Source organism: Sus scrofa, chromosome 15 (genome assembly GCF_000003025.6).
Source record: "Sus scrofa isolate TJ Tabasco breed Duroc chromosome 15, Sscrofa11.1, whole genome shotgun sequence".
Lineage (NCBI taxonomy): Eukaryota > Metazoa > Chordata > Mammalia > Artiodactyla > Suidae > Sus > Sus scrofa.
This window is the reverse complement of record NC_010457.5, coordinates 135,531,180-135,550,759: the sequence shown is the minus strand read 5'-3', so window position 1 is coordinate 135,550,759 and position 19,580 is coordinate 135,531,180. Positions and strand designations below refer to the sequence as shown.

The following is a 19,580-nucleotide window of genomic DNA, read 5'->3' as shown; positions in this document are numbered from 1 at the left end:
CACACACACACACACACACACACACCCTCACTGGCTTAGGAGCAATCTGATTTCAGAGAGTTAACCAAAAAAAACAAAACGACACACACACACACACACACACACACACACACACCCTCACTGGCTTAGGAGCAATCTGATTTCAGAGTTAACCAAAGAAAACAAAATGCACACGCACGCACGCGCGCACACACACACACACACACACACACACCCCTCAAAGGCACAATATGTTTCAACCCAATCCTTCATGTCACAGTCTTCAGCAAATGCTGCAGCAGCCAACAGAGCCCTGCTTTGGGGCTTAATTATTTTAACCATTTTCCCACCTCCTCTTAAAGCCCCCTCATTTCAAAAATGTTTGCACATAAAAGAGTAACTGTCTGTGCTTTGGACAGAGCAAAATTTTAATTCTCAGGACATTTTAACTTCGTGTTTGAAAATTACAGTTTTGAATGCTGTTTCTCATCTCGTCACATACATTTGGCCTGTGTTTCCAGAATGCTTTTTTTCCTACATTTCAATTAATCCTTAAAATTAAAGTTCCAGTCCCCTGGTAAGGCCACTGCAGCATGCCAAAAATGAAAGCAAATATTTCCCTTCCTCACTGCAAATTCATAAAATGTGAGCCCTGCCCAATCCCCGGGGAAGTGGTGTGACTTTGGCTTTTTAATTCATCTGAAGTTAAAAAAAAAAAAAAAAAAAAATTAAAGATTCGCATTTGTCTTGTTTGACGAGCATCTCTGGGGAAGTTAATGACGGCACTTAAAATTACACAACAGATCTCCCCTCGCTTCGAAGATGCAACACAAAGTCCATTTTTCCTGAGCTCACTGCAAAGCGGGTTTTTAATGAGAATGTTCCAGAAAGGGTTTCTTCTACTGCTTTTGAAAGTCTGTTCAGGGCAATCTCACACAGGTCCACGCCGTGCCGGGCACTCAGCGATGTCAAGATGACCTCAGCTGGGCACGGTGAGGCCCCACGTGGGGCCAGAAGCCATAAACCCGTGAGGAGGGTTCCGATCCACTCACCCAAGTGCTTCCGTTCTCGGGTGGCACTGGCAGCAGAGTTCAGGGCTGGTGGGCAGGAGAGGCACGGCTCGGTCAAAGGTCCTACACTTGCAAGGCTTTTATTGTATTGTGTCCGTTTTGGTTTTTTTCCCCCCAAAAGACCCATCCTCATCTCCATTCCTTCCACTAATGTACAATGGACATGCTGTGGTCTGACAGTCCCCTCCAAGTTCACGGGTTGCAATCTAGGCACCCACCCCCCACCACAAGCTGATGGAATTAGAAGGTGGAGCCTGGGGAAGTGACTGGGTCATAAGGGCGGAGCCCTCGGAATTCCTGCCCTTATTAGAGACCCCGGGGAGCTGCCCTGTCCCCTGCACTGCAGGAGGATACAAGGAGGGTTCTGGGACCCAGCAGAGGGCCTTCACCCAACCATGCAGGCACCCTGAGCTCAGACTTCCACCCAGAAGTACAAGATATACAGTCTTGTTCGTAAGTCACCCAGGGAGTTCCCATTATGGTTCAGCAGGTTAAGCACCCAACCAGCATCCAGGAGGATGCCAGAAGCTTTCGCCTTTAAAAGGCTGAGGGTGGGGTGGGGGGTCAAAGTCCCTTGTAGCTCAGACTCTCCAGGGTCCTTTGTTTTAGAAATGTGTGCTGAAGGGAGTTCCTGCTGTGACTCAGCAAGTTAAGAAGCCGACATAAATGTCCATGAGGATGCGGGTCCAATTCCTGGCTCGTGCTCCGTGGGTTAAGGATCCGGCACTGCCACTAGCAGCGGCACAGGTCACAGATGTGGCTCGGATCTGGTGTTGCTGTGGCTGTGGTACAGGCCAGCAGATGCAGCTCTGATTCGACCCCTAGCCTAGGAACCTCCATGTGCTGCAGGTGTGGCCCTAAAAAGAAAAAAAAAAAAAAAAAATCACCCAGTGTGGAATAGTTTGTTACAGCAGCTGGAAGGGACTAAGACTAGAACCCATTTCCACATACCCTTGCCAATACGGAGTCTTCATTAGTTTTTAATACTGCACTTAACAAAGTGAAAATTTCACCTCATCATTTTAGCTGTTCTTTAATTGATGAAGTTAAATATATTTGCCTACTATTTGCCCCTTTATTTCTTTCTGTGAATCTGTGCCCGCTCCTTTTGTTGGGGGACTTCTTTTTCTTATTGTTTTATAATAACTCTTTACATATAAAAGATAATCCTTTGCCACACCTTGTAAATACTGTCCCAGTCTTCTCTTTGCCTTCTAATTTTGCTTAAAGTGTTTATGATGTCCAGATGTTGGCAAGGCAAACCTCTTTTTTTCATTTTCGGCCTTTGAGGGCCATCCCAAGAACACACAAATTTCAAGAAGAGTTGTTCTGGAGGAAAGGAGGCTGCCTTTGGAATGGCTATAGGCAGAAAGAGAAAAACAATAACTTGACCTAGTTTCATAATAACCCAGCTTCCTGAGAGAGGCCAAATGCATAGTTATCCTGTGAAGTCAGGAGAAGAGGGGACAGCTGACCCCACGGCCTTGAAATATTTCCTCTTGGCATTGAAAGTAGGTTACAATGGCTCAGAAATGAGCGTAACGCCAAACCTACATCTGATCCAGGCTTACAGATAAATTGAGGCACAATGTCATAAATTCTCTGCCTAGAAACACTAGAGAGATAATGCTTTTGGAAAAACATCTCGGGCTGTGAGTAAAGCATGGGACCGTTCCCATTTTAGGTCCCTTTAGAGCATTCCAGCTTTAACGATACTGGCAAACTCCTCCGTGGGGTCGGTCAGAGGTGGCAGCCAGAGTGGAAAGAAGAGGTCCAGTGATGTCTGGTTCCCTGACTCCCAGGCGTGACCCCGGGTGTCCACGTGAAGCGGGGACACAGCTCTGCAGAGCGCAGGCCTGATGACGCCCACCTGGGACCACGTGAAGGAGCAGAGCGTGTGTCACCCTCTCGGACTGTCAGGTCAGAGGCTTCCCTCCCCCGCTGTGATTAGCAGAGAAGCAATCGGTAGGGAAAGCCCTCGCCCGACGACGTGCACACTTCCTTCCCAAGTGCACCTCCCACAAGCCGGGGGGGGGGGGGGGGGGGGGGGGGGAGGGGGGGGGCGGTGTTGGAAGAAGCGCATCTGCTGTGAGAATGTCACACAGGGCACGGGCTCCAAGCAGACAGAACGTCTGAGCTCAACAATTCAGGTCATTCCTACGAGGCAAAGACAATGGAAAAAGACAGCTCGTGGTTGCGCTCAGCGTCAACACGGCGGGAGCGGATCCAGCCTCTTGACGGAGCTTTTACACCAGAGACCTCCCGCGGCTCCACAGGCTTCATAAGGGACAAGCCCCTGACCGTGTCCACGCTCAGCATCCTCTGCCCGCCGAGCTCCGCGAGCCGCCTCCCGCTCCCTCAGACGCGTCCTTCCTGCACGGGGCCTCTGCACACGCTGCCCACTCCTGCAAGACATGCACTCCTGCCTCCACTGAGACAGAAAGAAGAGCAGCAGCCCACTACACCGGGTCGTCCCCCTCCCCAAGGGCCGTTCTCCTGTCCCCATGCTGGCCTGAGCACCCCCAGCACCCTCCCCCCTAACAGCACTGACCTCACTGAACTGCAAGGTTACGGGGGAGACTCTGGGCAACCTCACCTTCCCTTCTAGACGCCAAAGACCTCGCCCGCCTCAGCACACCAGCACCAAAAGGCTGCCAGGCACATTCGCAGATGCTCAATAAATAGTTGGTGAATGTGGAGCTCCTGTCATGGCTCAGCCAGAAACCAATCTGACTAGCATCCATGAGGACGCAGGTTCAAGCCCTGGCCTTGCTCAGTGGGTTATGGATCTGGTGTTGCTGTGGGCTGTGGTGTAGGTTGCAGACACAGCATGGATCTGGCGTGGCTGTAGCGTAGGCCTGCAGCTACAGCTCCAAGTCAACCCCTAGCCCGGAAACTTCCATGTGCCATGGGTGCAGCCCTAAAAAGACCAAAAAAAAAAAAAAAAAAAAAAAAAAAGAAAAAAAAGTGTGATGAATGAATAAATGAACAGACACCAATGCAGAAAATTTAGAGGACTTCGTGATTATTTAGCAAAACATACACGTACGTATGTGTGCATACTTGTGTGTGTGTATACATACATTTTTTTTAATTGTAAGAAGAAAACCATACCAAGGATTTTGACACATCCATGCATTCCTAAGTGACAGAGAACTCTGACAGGCCACTGCCAGCCAGGTGTCACCCAGCAGATGGGCAGGGACACCCGCAGACCACACCCCGCTGCTATATGCTAATTCAGTGTTAATTACAGCCTCTCCTGGGAATGGCAGGTTCTATGGGGAAGCTGCACCAATTAGGCACATTCACAAAGGAACATTTTAAAATAATTACCAGCTTATTTTACAGACTTCCTTGAATTTATCAGGAGATCACCTGGAATAGTGAGCAATAACACAGTTCTGCGTACCTGGGATTAATCTCCCTCTTTTCCCATTTCTAGCAGTTTTTAAAGGAGAGCAGAAAAGAGTGCACCCATGGGCAAGAGTGCTTTGGGGCTGAGCTACACACCCTTTCCCTAGCCTGGATCTTTGCCAGGGGAGTAGGCTCTTCTCCTAGCTCCTGAATGCATGGTTTCTATTCAAGTAGATGAAATCCTTCTCGTTAACAGAAGCAGAAAGGTTTGGGGGACAGGGCTTCTGACAGATGCACTAAATATAAACAAGTTTAGATAACAAGGCGGAACCCATTCTCCTGTAAAATGAGTTGCCAAACCAAGGTACTTACAGCCCTAAGGCCGCTTGCCTCAAAATCTCATACGAAGAGTATTCAGTGTGAAACTATTTCAGGAGTTCCCGCTGTGGCGCAGTGGTTAATGATCCGGCCTGTCCCTATCTACGGAGGTGCCGGTTCAATCCCTGGCCCGGTGCAGCAAGTTAAAATATCCAGCATTGCTGCAGCTGTGGCACAGGTCACGGCGCCAGCTCAGATTCGATCTCTGGCCCAGGAACTTCCGGAGGCTACGGGGACAGCCAAAAAAGGGAAAAAGATATTTTTCATTACAACTTATGTGTATCTGCTCCCCTTGGGCAACCGAGCGTCCAAGTTCCTGCCCATCGGTGAGAACGCCGCTACAGCCCTGATGAGAAAGCAGAACAAGGGGAAGACACAGGACGCCAAGCCACCCGCGCTCAGAGTCCCGCGTGGAGGCAGCGGCCAGACTCTCTGGATGCCGGCTTGCACACCCGCAAGGGCACAGTGCTGGCCGGCAGGACATGCCCACGGTAGAAGCAGGTGTGAGCTGCCATGTGCACATCTGGGGAGAATCCCCCAGGACGGTCACCACAGCTCAATGACCCTGGATGTGCTGTTGAGACGCCCAAACTGTCTCATGGCAACCAGGACTCTTCCTACACCAATTTCACAGGTTTCCAGGTCCCCAGGGGTCAGAGGGAAACCCATCCAAGGTCACGTTCCCTCCCTTAGCACCTGCGTGTGACCACGTAAGTGAGGACGTGTCAGTCTGAACAAGCTCCAAGGCAAAGACTGATCCGTGGGTCTGGGCACTGCCAGCACTGCCCCCAAGGTCCCATTCCTGGGGGCAGGAGCCCCGGCTGGCCTGGATTATTTACCGCAGCCCTGGCCCTTTGATTGTGCCCATGCATTGCATGCAAAAGGCCCCACTTTAAAGAAGCTCCGTGCAGAGGCACCAGCACAAGCCAGGAGAACAGGGCCATTCACAAGCACCCCGAGTTGGGGAGGGAAGGGTTCTAAAATTAGGTCGGGATGACGGCTGAACAACTATAATAACAGTCACAAGCACCCCAAGTTGGGGAGGGAAAAAAAAAGCATCCCTAAGTCCCACCAAGATGAGAGAAAATTAAACCTGCACAACCCGCTCCTCTGTCACACACACACACACCCACCCACCAGACCCCGGGGCTTCACTGAGAAAAGCCAAAGTCTGAAACAAGAAGCAATTGGGAGGAGTTCCCATCGTGGCACAGTGGTTAACGAATCCGACTAGGAACCATGAGGTTGCAGGTTCGGTCCCTGCCCTTGTTCAGTGGGTTAACGATCCGGCGTTGCCGTGAGCTGTGGTGTAGGTTGCAGACACGGCTCAGATCCCATGTTGTTGTGGCTCTGGCGTAGGCTGGCAGCTCAGCTCCGATTCGACCCCTAGCCTGGGAACCTCCATATGCCGCGGGAGCGGCCCAAGAAATAGCAAAAAGACCAAAAAAAAAAAAAAAAAGGAGCAGCAGCAGCAGTCGGGAAACAAGTCCTGAGAATGCGCTCGAGGTAGGATCACACTGAGACAAGACCGCGAGCCGGGCTGGGCCCCGGTGAGACCGCAGGCTGCAGACCAGAGTAATTTCACATCATCAACCTCACGGACGGCGGAGCTCCCACGAGGAGGCGCACTGGGCCTGGGGCTCTGACCAGTGCCCCAGCTGTGGTTTCAGCCCCTGAAGGACGCATCCCGTCCAAAACTGGGACGGAAAAGGGACGTGTTTCTTTTCCAGGAACGTAAACATGTTTGTGTGGACACGTCTACGGAAGTATGAACTCCAGATCCCGTTTACAATGGACGAATACTCTTTTGCGCTTCTGTTGTAGCTCAGTGGGCTAAGAACCTGCCACAGCACCGTGAGGACTCAGGCTCGATCCCCGGCCTCGCCCAGTGGGTTGAGGGTCCAGCATTGCCGTGAGCTGTGGCGTAGGTCGCAGATGTGGCTCAGATCTTGTGCGGCTGTGGCTCTGGCATAGGCCACAGCTATAGTTCCAACTTGACCCCTAGCCCAGGAACTTCCATAAGCTGCAGGTGTGGCCTTAAAAAGGAAGAAAACGGGCGAGGGGGGAGGAATGAAGACCAAAGCTAAATTTTAGCTGGAACTCAAGGCTGTATTTTCACCCTCCTGTAATGGCTCAATCTCCCGCTCATCCGTGAGGAGACCCAACCAGCCCTGGATTCCTATTCAGACACACACGACAGGTAAGCTTGACACCTGAGGCCGTGTTTGAGGGCTGAGTCCCCCAGTTATCTGCACCCCAGCAGGAAATCCTGGGTGCAGAACAGAGCCCCCACCCAGTGTCATCGCCCACGGGTGCAGCTCCCAGCAGACCACTCCACCCAAGATCAGCTCCCCAAAGACACTCAGGCATAAAGGCTACACTCGCGGCTGTATCGAGAATGACCACCACTTTGAAATACGAACATGGTTTTGGTCTTACAGCCGAGAGGCAGCAAAGACAAACCAAAACGTAGATGTCACTGGTGTAGACCGAGGAACCATGGCTCAGGAACAGAGGGGCAGACGGAAGCAGGGGTCAGGAACTGCCGTGCCTGCGGCTCTTAGGAAGGCAGGCCTCACGGGGCCACCAGCCTCTGACTTCAGCGATGCAACAGAGACCAGGCTTGGGGGAGCCCAGGGTCAGAGCCGGGAGGCAGCTCGGGATGGCGGTGCAGATTCAGGCCCCAAGGGGGTCAGGTCCCAGGGCCAGGCCACCAGAATGTCACCTACACGGATGTAATTCAGTGTCTGCCACCCTCTGAAAATGCCCAGCAACCTGCTTCTTAATCCAAAATTAGGTACCACATCATTTCTAAATGAGCGAGTTTTTGAACAGAGATTACGACAGGCTGATCTTGTCATCTCAGATACTCTTCCTACTGGGTTTACATCTCACGGTCCCAGAGCAGCAGCCTGGCTTGAGACCCGAGGAAGCAGACAGGCCACCCCCCACTCACAGCTCCCTGGGGGTTGATCCACCGAGGGGCTCAGAGTCTCCTCTTCCCAAAAAGGGACAAAGCTGCCTCTCAGCATCTTTCCTTCTTCTCCCTTCTTCTTCTTCTTTTTTTTTTTTTTTTTGCTAAAAAGCAAGAAGGTGTGAGAAGCTGGACTTCCTTTCCCAGCTCTGCTGCCCAGGCCAGTTACAGAGACAGCTTATAAAGCATCTTCCGCCCGAGAACTCAAATAGCTCTTGGGTTATGTCACTGTTCTTCGCAGCTTCTAAGGATCACCCCGTCTTTCCAGGACAGGAAATGGGGCAAAGAGGCAGGCAAGGCAGTGTGCACAGCTACACAGCACAGCAGGGCATATGCAGTGCCACAGTGCCCTGGTCCAAGGCTGAAGGGAGAACAGGACCAGGGAGTCCCATCAGGGGCCTAGTCCACACCCGCCTCTTCCTTGCTCCAATCCATTCCATCCTCATAAGATACCCAGGCCCAGCGAGCTCCCATTTCTGGCTCCCACCCATGAGGCCAGAGAACAAGAGGGGCGTCTATGGATGCAGATGCTCGGTGTTACAATGAACGTCGAGGGTCACATTCCTCCTCCGGGGCCCACAAACCCGCCTCTGTGACCTCCTCGGGACCCAGGCCTTGCATCGCTCGTCACCCCAGGGTGCAGCACAATGCCAGCAGGTGCCCGGATGCGGGTGGGAGAGCAGTCCGAGCTGGCAGAATGATCCCAGCCCATCGTCAGCAGCATCAGGAACGAGGCTAAAGGATGCCCGCCTCTGGGTGGGCAGGGCGGCCAGCGAATGAAAGGGAGCAGAGCACGGCCATGGTTTTCCTTCATCTGAAAGGCGTCATGTCAGAAGAGACAAAAGCCCCGTCGGGTGTCAGGGGTGGGACCAGCTGCCTTCAGGTGGAAGCCCTGCATCTTGCTGACCTTGGCACCATGACAAACCAGAAGAGCTGAGGTCCACGCTGCCAAGAGGGTCTACAGGGATTGAAAGCCTAGCCTTGTGGTCCAGGCATTGGCACTCCTACAAACTGGGCTCACACTGGCCCCCTGGAAAAGAGAGACCCGTTTTTCAAAGATGGTCAGCCAGGCACATCCCGTCCCCAGCCCGGTGACTTGACCTTGCGCAGCTGGCCAGGTCTCCGCTCACCCGCCCCGAGGCAAGAAGCCAGGAGCTGCAAACGTGTCCACTCCCTCCCACTGCACCGCCAGCGCCCCCACCCCCCCATTCACTTTTATTTCTCTAAGTCTCCCTCCCCAGCTCCCCCTCCACCACCCCACCCCACTGGGGACACAACCTCACTGCTTTCTCCCAAGCGCCGCTGGTCACTTCGAGGCCAAGTGACTTTCCTTTCTCTTCCCAGGTTCCCACAGCTTGTCCTACAATGAACATCAGTGCTCGGTGAGCTGCTTCAGAGGACCTGGCCACAAACGCTGCCCACGCCAGACAGAAAACCACCACAATTGAGGAAAAAGGAGGAAGGGATACCACAAAGCCCTCTGTAATAAGCATCCTTCCAAATGACAAAGCTCCGCGCAAAATGCCTCTCTGCAGAACTGAGGCCCGGCTTCCCGTCTCCGTGGCCTCTGAGGTCGGCGCTCTACTCCTAAAACCCCGCCGTCACCTTACCGTTATTATTACCACTTCCACAAGTACTGTTGCTTCCTTTTTTTTCCTTCTAGGGCCACACCTGCGGTATATGGAAGTTCCCAAGTTCGGGTTGGAATCAGAGCTACAGCTGCCAGTCTACACCACAGCTCCAGCAATGCAGGCTCCAAGCCGCATCTCTGACCTACAGCCACGGCTTGGGGCAACACCAGATCCTTAACCCACGGAGCAAGGCCAGGGATCGATCCTGCATCCTCATGGACGCTAAATGGGTTCTTAACCCGCTGAGCCACAGCAGACACGCCTGCTATGGCTACTATCACCAAACGCAAGCGGTCGGGGGTTCCTGGGAAAATAAAGAGAAAGACACAGGTTGAACGACCCAGGGTGGGTTTTGCCGGATCGGAGCCCCCCCCCCCATTCCGACGTCACCTTCGTTCTTGCCCCTGCTCCTCCCAGGCCTCCAACACATGGACTTCGAGATCTTCCCGCAGTTACGGGTCATGGACAACTGCTCCCCTCAACCCCACTAGAAACAAGTAAGTAAAGAGACGGCCAGTTATTACACGGCGGCTGGGTAGCAGCGGGGCCTCGGGAATCAGCAGACCCAGCTCCCGCCCTGGCTCCACTATTTCGGGGCCTGTGGCCTTAGAGAAGCCACCTGAGCCCGGAACCTCCCCGAGCACCCTGGCTCCCCACGGCCAGCCCTGCATGCAGGTGGCGAGGCGGGCCGCGCTGGCAGAGGCACACAAGGCCCGGCAAGCCTGCTGTCACCAGGTTGCCGGGGGCGGGGTGGGGGTGGGGGGTTGCCCAGGGCTTGGCCACCCTCATCCCGCGCATCCCCAGGGCCCTGGCCTGGGACGGCCCCACCTTCTAAGGGCCACACCCGCAGCATCCTTGCCAAGACCGCTCAGCTGGGAACTCTGACCAGCAGGTCTCTTTCCAGAGCCAGATTACAAGGAAAAAACACACGCCGTGGAATTTTACGGAGCACGGCCAGCTGGCTCCGACTCCACGGCCTGCGGCCTGCGCGCCAGCGCCCCTCCCCTGCGACCCTGCGACCCAGCAAGGGGACGTTACGGGGAGTCGGCTGTGAGGACAGAAACACAGGCGAGCAACGCGAAGAGCCCCACTGAGCCCCGCTGAGCCCGGGAGGCGGAGCCTAACCCACCCCACCCCCGCCCCTGAAACCGGGCATCCTGAGAGGCCCAGGGCCCGCCAGCCAGGGCAGCCCGGCTGGGGCACAGCGGGCGTCCACCGATGCGTTCCTAAGCAGCCTCAGCAGATCTGGGTGCCTTTTTGGTCTAACATATTTTCAAAAGAACAATATTTGTTTTGGTGGAACACAGCATCTAGATGTTATCTATCCTTAAAAAGTCTAAAATACTCACAAAACCTCAAAGAATGTTCCCAGCTCAGGGCCTCGGGGCCTGGGAACCCAGGCCTCCAGCGGGGCAGCAGTGCCCTCTCTGCTGCCCCACCTCCAGGAGGATGCCTGAGGCTGGGGCTCCAGAGAGTTCCACAGAGTCTCCAACCCGTCCCCCGCAGGGGGCCCGCCAGGCCCAGAGCCAGCCCCTCAGGTGACAGGTGAAACAAAGGCCGAGAGTGGCCCCCGAGCCACAGTCCCTCTCCCCACAGAGAAGCGCCAGGCCTGCAGCTCCTGGCGCGTCCCCGACACCCAGGACGCCCTCCTGCTGCTCTGGGCTCCGTGGGTCCCCTTATTCCCGCAGAGACACCAAAGGGGGACCAACACGATTCCACTGAACAGCTGCCGACTCTCCGCAGAGTCAGCCGGACTTTCCATGTCAGAAGGTAAAGGCAATCCAAGCACGGCTGGAGGCAGGGCGCGACGGGTTAACCAGAACCCACCTATCAACTGGCTAAAGCGGACCCTGGGCCTCTGTAAGACCTCGTGGCCCCTCCCAGGACCCTCCCCGGCATGGTTTGGGGGCAGCCTGGGGTCCAGGGAGAGATGCTCTGGGCTTGGAGACACAGGAACTCACTTTGGTCCCAACGCTGCTACTTCAGAATCTGAAAAGAAGAAATCCGCTCACCCACCTGACCCTGTATCCCACCCAGAGGATGGAAATAAGAACTTAATACCCATTCTTCCCACCTCCCAGCCTCACCAGACAAAAAAGACAATGCACGGGAATAGATCTGCACACATTGTAAGAAGCGCTGCTGGGGCGTTCCCGCTGTGGCTCAGTGGGTTAAGAACCCGACATAGTGTCCCTGAGGATGTGGATTTGACCCCTGGCCTTGCTCAGTGGGTTAAGGATCTGGCATAGCCTCAAGCCGTGGCATGGGGCACAGATGTAGCCTGGATCCGGTATTGCTGCGGCTGTGGTGTGTACCTGCAGCTGCTGCTCCCATTCGACCCCTAACCTGGGAACTTCCGTATGCTGCAGGTGCGGCTGTAAAAAGAAAAAAACAAAAGTGCTGCTTCTTGGTTTTCGGGGGTTTTTTTGGGGGGGAGGGGGGCAGTGCACCAATGCCATGCAGAAGTGCCAGGGCCAGGGATCAAACCCATGCCACAGCCACAGCAGTGACCACACCAGATTCTTTAACCTGCTGACCCACCAGGGAACTCCACTGCTTCCTGTTTTGAAACTCCATGGCATCAGTAAGTGCTTCTGCTATCACTCGCCTAGGACTGGCCTGTGATTCTCTCGGTCATTTGCAAGATTCACTGCGATGCCCAATTCTCTCTTCCAGAAAAAGGCTCATTCTGGATGTGATACTGGACATTCAGACCACAAGCCCTGCTGAGGGTCTCATCGAAGCAGGACTTGGTCTCCAAACTGTTGAGAACTCCCTCCCCATCAGGAATGCCGTCTCACCAGCCCGCCCCACTAGAGGAGGAAACTGAGCTCATGAAAACCAATTCTGCTTTCATCAAAAATGGGGGCGCCCGATCTCAGGGCAGGCTGTTATGGGCTATAACCAGATTCCCCAAGAGGCTGAAAAGCCTTTCTGATCTTGGTGTCTGGGTCCAAAGAGGCAAAGACCTGGGTCCTCGGGACTCAGAGTCCAGCGGCAGCGCGGCAGCAGAGAAACACGCGCAGTGAGTGTGTCCAAAGGGACGGTGCTGGAAACCAGGACCGGAGGGGCTGCGGAGGGTGGGGTGGGTGAGGGGGATCCAGCACGGTGCCGAGCTGGGAGGGAGGGGGAGCCAGACTTGAAGGAAGGGACCGGGGCAGGAGGAAGGGCTCTCCAGGCAGAGGGCACAGCCGAGCCCAAGCCCAGAGCAGGCACAGGGAGGAAGAGGCGGCCTGGCTGGAGTGGAGGCTGGAGCAGGGCTGGCACCGCTCTCCCGTCAGGCCCCAGACAGCAAACAGCTGAGGTTTTTCAGGCCAGGAAACCCTCAAGGGTGTCCGGAAGGCCTCGGTCTCAAAGACAACCCTGATGACGCCACACGAACCACAGCAGGTCCCTAAGTCACTGGCGTGGCTGTGACTTAATGCAGATGCTGAAATGTGAACTTCACATGTTGCAAAATATTTGTCTTTTGATTTTTTTTTTCCCCAAGAACTTAACCATAAAAACCATTCTGTGCTCAAGAGCAGGCGCAAGACAGATGGGCTCCCGGGACTTGGTGGGGCCTCCGGCGTCTGTCCTGGGCACACAGAGGCCACTGCGCATATGCAAAGCTCTGCAGCGACGTGACGGATGAGTTTTATACCTCACCTGGAAGCTCTTGAGAACAGCCCCCTGCAGGAAGGGTGAAAGCAAGGGGACCGGCCCCGCAGGAGGGGTGCGACGGTGGGAGGGGCTTCAGGAGGAGGGAACCAGGGCGGGGTTGTCCTGGCCTGACCAGATGTGGGGGGATGGTGAGACCAAGGGGAGTGCTGTGCATTACCCAGGTTTGGGGCCTGAACAGCTGAGAAGATGATGTGCCCACCAGTTGAGATGATGTGCCCACCAGCCGGCAGGTGGGATGGCCACACGGGCAAGGGGGGGACTTGAGACCACAGAGAAGTAACCTCGTGCCCCGCCCTTACTGGGGCAGCCCAGAGCCAGGCGCAGAGAAACGCCAGTCGTCACAGGCAGAGGGGTAAGCAGAGGCCACCACCGCCTTGTGTTAAGTCATCAGGCAGGTCTGGCTTTGCTGCCAAATGAGTTACAGAGTATTTCCATTCTCGTGGCTTTTCTGGATGTGAGGCACAGGACTTGAACCTTTATTTGCTGAATAACACCCAACTGACTACAAAGGGGTGGGGGCGCTCCCTGGGGGCTATTTCTAGCGCTCTGAGGTTGGCAGCCTGAGGTTTACTGTGGCTGCAATTTATGCCTATTCGTTTTCTTAAAAGTCGTCCGGAAGAATCACCCGTTTCCAAACCTCCGCTCGACACCGGCACCGGCCTGAGTCAGTTACACAGATGGATTTTCCTCGCTTTCTTGGCCCACTGTGGCCTCTGCCGCCTCTGTGTCCCGGGTACGGCATTGTCCCCACCCACCCACAAGATCCCGCCCCATCTTCCTGACCTCGACTCCAGCAGGTGCCAGCCGCAGGCCGGTGCTCCTTTTGTGGAGTATCCTAGGGAGCGGTGCCTTCTCATCTCAGAGGAGAAGCCAAGCCTGCCAGCCAAGGGGTGGCCGGGCAGAACAAGTGAGGTCCCTAAAGGATCCTGTGGGAGTGATGCCCACAGGCGGCCCTCCAGTTTCTTCTCCCCTGGCTTTATCGAGATATCATTGACAGATAATGTGAGTTTAACATTTATAATACAGTGATCCGATACACACAGATACTGTAAAACCATGACACAGCAGGGGAGTCAGCACCTCCATCCATCACACAGTTGCCCTTTTTGCCCGGTGAGAACATTTAGGATCTACTGTCTTAACACCTTTGGAGCACAGGATACAGGACTGGTAAGCCCCCACACTACACATTCGATCCCAGGACTCACTCATCTAACAGCTCAAGGTCTGTACCCTTTAACCAACATCGCCCCAATCGGCCCTAGCAACCGCCAACCCGTTCTGTTTCCACAAGTTCAGTTTTTTGTGACTCTACATACAAGTGAGTTCATACTGTATTTGTTTCTGATCTCAGCACAATGCCCTCCAGGTTCATCCATGTTTCTGCGAAAGGCAGGGCTTCCTTTTTCATGGCTGAATAATATTCCATTGTGCATATACCACATTTTCTTTATCCATTCATCCATCCATGGGTAGGTACGTTGCTTCCATGTCATGGCTACTGTCAACCATGCTGCAATGAACATAGGGGAACAGCCATCTCTCTCTTTTTTTCACTTTTTGTCTTTTAGGGCGCACCCACAGCACATGGAAGTTCCCAGACTAAGGGTTCAATCAGAGCTACAGTTACCAGCCTATACCACAGCCACAGCAACCCTGATCTGTGCCGTGTTTGCAACCTACACCACAGCTCACGGCAAGGCCAGATCCTTAACCCACTGAGCGAGGCCAGGGATCAAACTCGCAACCTCACGGTTTCTAGTTGGATTCATCTCCACTGCGCCACGACAGGAACTCCAAACAGCCACCTCTTCTACACACTGCTTTCATTTCCTTGGTACACAGGCCTCCGAAGTGGGATTATTGATCACATGGTGGTTCTACTTTTAATTGTCTGAGGAGTCTCTATACGGGTTTCCATAGCGGCCGCACCAATTTCCATTCCCAACAGTGCAGGACAGTTGGCTCTTCCCCTCGCCCTCTCCAATGTCCGCCTCTTGCCATTTTGATAAAAGCCATTTGAACAAGTGGAGGCGGCATCTCACTGTCATGCTTTCCCTGAGGACCAGGGATGGGGAGCATCTTTTCACGCACCTGTTCACCCTCTGCATGTTTTCTTTGGGAAAATGTCCTTTGCCCATTTCTTCATCAGACTGTTAGGGCGTTTGTGCAGGTTTCTGTCTTGGGGCTGATGAAGGAGCTCTTAAAGCTATTTCTGGAAGGTTCTGTAGCTGGGCGAGCAGCAGCAGGATCCTTGAGGTCATGCGTAGTCTCCCACAGCCGAGTGACCACTCTGTACAACACCTGACTTGCTGGGGAAGTTTTATGCTCAATTACCTTTTGTAGCCATAGAATAAAGCCTCACATGTTTCTGTAGTCACTTCGCACATGTGGAAAAGCCACCGGCAATTGCCAGTCTTGACATTTGGCCGCGTGGTTAAAGCAAACTCCCCGAGGTCCTCCACAGCTCGCCCTGCATTCCACCCACCCCCGGGAAGGGGCGCCAGCGCCAAAGGCAGAGACCCCCTCCCCAGCCCCCCAGCCCCACCTTCTCGGTCATCTGACTCCTTCTGGGCAAAACCGGGGCAGGAAGAAAGAAAACACACACGCAGCCACATGCAGGGTAACTCCCTCCAGCTCACACTCCCCGGTAGCTGAAAACACACAGCTGCACGCAGGAGGCTCTCGTAGCTCTCGTCGGGGGTGCGGGCCCTCCAGAAGCAGATACAAGCTTCTATTTTTGCTTCAAGTTCTCCGTGAGTCAAAACAGGGAGAATTCCAAGCAGGTGTAGCACCGCGTCCACAGGCCCCCGGGCAGATGCGTTTTCACCTGCTGCGACAGTGGGCTCATCCGTGCGTCCCACCGCAGGCAGGAAAGAGTCATCAACCCGAGGAAGCCACCTCTGCTCCCGAGTCCCGAGAGCCAGAGTGTAAGCAGCTGAGCCCATGCGCAGCCCCCAACCTTTAGGTCAGTGAATGAAGACTCCGCTGTCCACGCGCTTCTTCTTTTTTTTTTTTTTTGTCCTTTTGCCTTTTCTAGGGCCGGTCCTTCGGCATATGGAGGTTCCCAGGCTAGGGGTCTAATCGGAGCTGTGGCCACCAGCCTACACCAGAGCCACAGCAACGTGGGATCCAAGCCGAGTCTGGGACCTACACCACAGCTCACGGCCACGCCGGATCCTTAACCCACTGAGCAAGGCCAGGGATCGAACCTGTAACCTAACGGTTCCTAGTCGGATTTGTTAACCACTGCGCCACGACGGGACCTCCCCGCACACTTCTTAAATAAAGGTACCTCCCCAGGGCACACAGCAAGTGAGAGGGAAAAAGGCCCCAGCTCATCTCTGCCCGTAAAAGAGGAATAACCCACGCCCTGTGCCTCCCTGGGGGTGGGACGAGGGCCCCCAGTGAGTCTCTCCCACGCCCCCTGGGCCACCAGACCTGAGCACCACACAATTCCAGAACTCTCCAGCCCCTGTCACGTCTTCCGTGGTGGACGCCCCCCGCCCCCCAGGGACCCACCACCTGCTCGGGCTTCCGCCTGCATTAGTCAGAGCTTCAGCTCCGGGAGGCACCATCGGCTCCGACGCAAGGCCGCTGCCAAGCCCACGTTTCCTAAAAACTCCCGTCTCACACGGAGGCCCTGCTTGATCTTCATGGGCGAGGCTCGGAAAACGGAGACAGACTCAGCAACAGGGGCAGCACCTGCATGGGCTCCCCAGAGGTCCTCGGGGCTTAACCTCTGGGGCTTAAGCGTTTCGGCATAAAAACATTTAAGAATTATCTTTACAAACTCATGACTCTGCCGCTGAGCCCAACAGAAGTAGCTGGGGAACTGGGATGTCCCACAGCCTGAGGTGGTCTGTACCCCAAACACACAGGACCTGGGCCACCCCGCTTACTGCGACTGTCACACCAGAGGAGCCGCTCAGTTAATTACAGCAAAAGCAGCCCCTGTGTTCACAGCCTCACAAAACCAACCGGCGGTTAAGAGTGGGGAGAGAGGCAGGTTAGGGACAGCGGATTAAGAGGCAGACGACGTGGTAGGAAATAAATAAGCTAAAACCAACTATAATGGAAAAAATAAATCCATTTAAAAGTTTTTTAAAAATAAGGGCGTTCCCGTTGGCACAGCGGAAACGAATCTGACCAGTATCCATGAGGATGAGGGTTCAATCCCTGGCCTCGCTCAGTGGGTTAAGGATCCGGCATTGCCGTGAGCTGGGGTGTAGGTCACAGACATGGCTCGGATCCTGTGTGGCTGTGGCTGTGGTGGAGGCCAGCAGTTGTAGCTCCAATTGGACCCGTAGCCTGGGAGCCTCCATATGCCTCGGGTGCAGCCCTAAAAAGCAATAAATAAATAAATTAAGCTCCAAGGACGCACTGTACAGCACAGGGAAACATAGCCATTATTTTACAATAACTTTAAATGGAGTATAATCTATAAAAATGTTGATTTGCTGTACTGTACACCTGAAGCGAATATTGTTGAAGTCAACAATATGTAATTCAGTAAAAAATAAAAATATCACATATGTTTGGACTCCCCAAAAAGCACCCCATCTGTCAGATTAAGTGGCTCCTTCTCATGTCACTGAAACTGAGTTACCAATTTTGTTTTTTTTTTTTTCTTAAGGTCTCACCTGCTGCATATAGGAGTTCCTGGGCTAGGGGTTGAATCAGAGCTACCGCTGCCAGGCTACACCACAGCCACAGCAATGCAGGATCCTGGCTGCCTATGTGACTGACACTGCAGCTGGCAGCAATGCCAGATCGCTGACCCACTGAGTGAGGCCAGGGATGGAACCCACATCCTCATGAACACTATGTCGGGTTCTTAACCCACTGAGTCATGACAGGAACCCATGATTTTGAGTCCCGAGTTGGCTGATCCATGGGTGATGCGAATACGGTTGCAAACTAGCTTTGGGCACGTTGTCGAGAACCGCAAAGCACGGCAGGAGCCAGGTATGCGCCGAAGCCCGGAACTGTCTCCTTGGAAGTCCTGCACGAGACAGAGCTGAGGCGTTGCTCCCGGGTGTCCTGGGGTTCAGGGATCTGGCCCCATGAGACGCAGGAGCCACTCCACAAGGAGGAAAGAAAGAGGGACCAAAAAGGCAGCAAAGCAGGGGTGCCTGCTGGGTGGTGAAGATGTGCGCCCCCGCCCCATCTCCTCTTCTACGGAAGCGAAGTCCATCGTGAGGGGCCCCCTCCTGACCCAAGGCCCATCTCCAATCACCAGCACCGTGGGGGTTAGGGCTTCCACACCTGAGTGCCCCCGCCCCAAACACACACACACACAATTCTGTCCCGAGCACCGACCTCAGGAAATGCTACTTTTCTGGAGGAGGAAGAGCTGATCTCCAAGGTTTCTGAGAAATCTACAAGGCTGCGGTTCTCAAGGTTGATTTAACCTTCCGGATCTGCTGACACAATCCCATCAAGGGCAGCCCCACCACCTGCAGCACCCGCAAAGGCCAGGAACTCCAGAGTCTCCCCGGCGCCCCCAGCTCTCCCAGCCCAGCAGACGAGCTGCTGGAATCAGAGCAAAGGTGGTGCTTCCAGGTCTCCAGCGAATCGCAGCATCGCTCTGCCGTCTGAGCACGCAGGTACCCGGGCAGCCGGTGCCTCTGCACAGCCACATCCAGGACGGAACCGCCCAGGCTCGAGAAACACCTGGCACGGGTGCAGACGACATGCCAAGCACCACGCCCTTGCCTCCTCTGTCTGAAGAGGACACTTTTGCCCTTGGGGTTCTCCTCCACAGTCGAAAAACACCCCAGCTTATGCTGATTTTTTTCTTCAACGGCTCTTAGGGAGGCAAATAAAGGTAAACATTTTTCTTCATTTCCAAAGAGAGACATTCTAAAATAGACTTTGCCACTTCCTATGGCTGTCAACAGCTAGTCTGCATTAATTTCATAGAAACCACCACCTATAAATAGCTCAGCTGTTTCTGCAGGGATTTACCCCTGAGCTCGCTGGGTTTAGCACTGGACTGACAGCAGCCGGAAGCGGCAGCAGGGTCCGTCCCCTCGGCTTAGGCGTCTCACGCCCTCCACCTACCGGCGGCTGCTGAAAATGAGCCCCAAAGAAGTCAGGCTTCAAGTCATCAATAACGGAGACCGACCACTCCACAGAGTCCTGCTGCACCTGGGTACACATCAGAGCATCACTGAAGGTGCACCACTTATTTCACAAAACTGAAGCCACATGAGCAGGCAAATCAAGGCAACAGTGGATCAGTGTGTACAATCCATCATTAAGGGGGATTCCAGACTCCGCTAACCCTGCAGTTCTGAGACTGTATTTCAGTGTGCAGGCCGAGTAGCGGGCTGCTTTTCTAAGCCTGGGCTCCAAGCATTCATGCTGAGCCTGGGAGCAGCTTTCAGGGCGGCGTAACCACGCTGGCCGGCTCGCCAGCAAATCCTCAGTTTTCCACCCACGTTCCCCCGGCTGCTGGTCTGAACTTCCATTCCTCCTCCAGGGCACTTTCCCAGTCAAGCGCTGCCCCCTGACTCTCTGGGG

General features: G+C 54.3%; 1 protein-coding gene and 1 long non-coding RNA gene across 5 annotated transcripts in view; both read right to left on the bottom strand.

Moving 5' to 3' along the window:
- The window catches only part of AGAP1 (ArfGAP with GTPase domain, ankyrin repeat and PH domain 1), a 556,723-nt gene that overhangs the window by 448,403 nt on the left and 88,740 nt on the right, over positions 1-19,580 (bottom strand). The gene's annotated exons all lie outside the window — the stretch shown is intronic.
- Positions 7,845-9,521, bottom strand: LOC110257047. Its single transcript, XR_002339212.1, has 2 exons — positions 9,037-9,521; positions 7,845-8,788 (listed from the first exon to the last, which is right to left on the bottom strand). It is a non-coding gene; the product is annotated as an uncharacterized LOC110257047 (long non-coding RNA).